The sequence below is a fragment of the Corvus brachyrhynchos genome, unplaced genomic scaffold (assembly GCF_000691975.1).
Source record: "Corvus brachyrhynchos isolate BGI_N302 unplaced genomic scaffold, ASM69197v1 scaffold310, whole genome shotgun sequence".
Classification (NCBI taxonomy): domain Eukaryota; kingdom Metazoa; phylum Chordata; class Aves; order Passeriformes; family Corvidae; genus Corvus; species Corvus brachyrhynchos.
In genome coordinates, this window is record NW_008236213.1 from 2,491,200 (window position 1) to 2,492,877 (window position 1,678).

Below are 1,678 nucleotides of genomic sequence, written 5' to 3' on the forward strand. Positions count from 1 at the left end.
CAATCAAATAGTGCAATAAATTAAAATCTGAAGCCTGAGTGTGGTGTTTTATTTATATTTTTGAAAAGCAGTCTATGGACCACTTTTTGATGTTTTCTGTACCACATGTACAGAAACAGTAAAAAAAGGATGGCATTCATTTGAGGTTTGCTCTGTCCTTTCCGTATTAAGGTAAGTGCCACTGCAGAATTCCTTAGATTGATTACTTTCAAGGCAAAATGTAAGGCAGATCCTATAGTGCAGTGCAGGGCCAGTGCAAATCACAACACCTTGCCCACAAGCGAGCACTGCTCTATATCTTTGCATAATTTTCCGTGTGGCTGTTCTCACTATCCAGCACTTCTCCAGGAAAGGAACGCTGCCATCTGCTCAGCATAGCTGACTCCGGGACCCCCTGCATGCGTCCTGCTCCCCCTGGTGCAGCCAAGGGCACTGCTCCTCTGCCTGCTGCCCCTCGAGCTGCCCGTTCTCCCGAAGACCGACACTGGTGCTGACACTGTTCAAGATGCCCTCTGCCATGCTGCTCTGAGCTGGTTCTCCACTTAAACAGCAGCGTAGGCCCCACTCCCACTGTGAGGGGAAAAGGGTGAGCAATTGGGAGCAGGGAAGAAGAGGGTATGCTCCCTCCGGACAGCAGCAAGGGCACGGAAGCAGGAAAGGGATGCATTGCGTAGGGCCAAGAGAGATGAGGCACAAGGTGCCATTAGGGGAGGAGAAAGTTTCCCCACACAGCACAGGACTGCTCACCACAAAGTGAGGGGGTGACCCTTAATTCTGGCTAGTAAATTATTCCAGTGCCAGTGGATTGAGTACAAAAGTACAAAATTCATGAGTTTGTGAAATTCCTTACATATCCCGTGTTGCATCTGGGTTCAAAGAGCCCCCTGATGACTCTTGTGCCTCAAGCTGCAATCAGATACCCATGCCTCTGGTTTTTTAGGTTCAAGAGGATTTTTGCTTTACTGATCAGGTTTTTTTGACATAATCACATTCCTGCATGGGATCCAGACACAATGGCATGAAAAAAATGCCTCATCTGCCAGTCTGAAGAAAATATCGCACAGCAACTGGAGATGAACAAATCCCAACATGCAAACTTTAACAGAAGGCTGAATGGCATGTTCACAGTAGGCACATTTTTAATGCACTCTTCCCTCATTCTCTTTGTAAGTTGTTTGTTTTTAAATACAAGGATGTTAAGTATTAGAATCATGAGCTTACCCATTGGCAGGTGTGGTTGGCCCAATGCAGTTTTTCTGTCACATTTGGTCTGACTGTGGCATAAAGCAAGCTCTACAACACTGCATAAAGGCAGCTGAGAGCTGAACAGGAGGTCTCAGCACCACCTAAACTACAGCTCCATGGTTCCCATGATCATGGGGGTGGGTTAAATCTGATGAGAGAACACAGTAGTGATGTTTGTTATTTGTGTAATACTTACAATCATTCTACATTAATTCAATAGCGTTTTTGTCTTCTCCTTTCTACACTAGTTCATATGCGAACAAAAACAAAACTCCATATGTGTTCAATTAATAGTATTCATTTCCTTTCAGTTTAGAGAAGCAGGATCCTTTTGACCAGAATTAAGAGGACTCTCTGTTTGGGGATGTGAATCCAAACCCAGACACATTTAGCCAAAAGTGTTTAGTACTACTATGTACTCACATGCTACTGT

At 44.7% G+C, this 1,678-nt stretch overlaps 1 long non-coding RNA gene across 1 annotated transcript in view; it reads right to left on the bottom strand.

Annotated features, from left to right (window-relative positions):
- LOC108449016 overlaps positions 1–1,389 on the bottom strand; it is a 4,356-nt gene extending 2,967 nt beyond the window's left edge. The window contains exon 1 of the long non-coding RNA XR_001865116.1: positions 1,222–1,389. This is a non-coding gene — a long non-coding RNA (uncharacterized LOC108449016). The remainder of the gene's footprint in view (positions 1–1,221) is intronic.
- Positions 1,390–1,678: the final 289 nt, after the last annotated feature.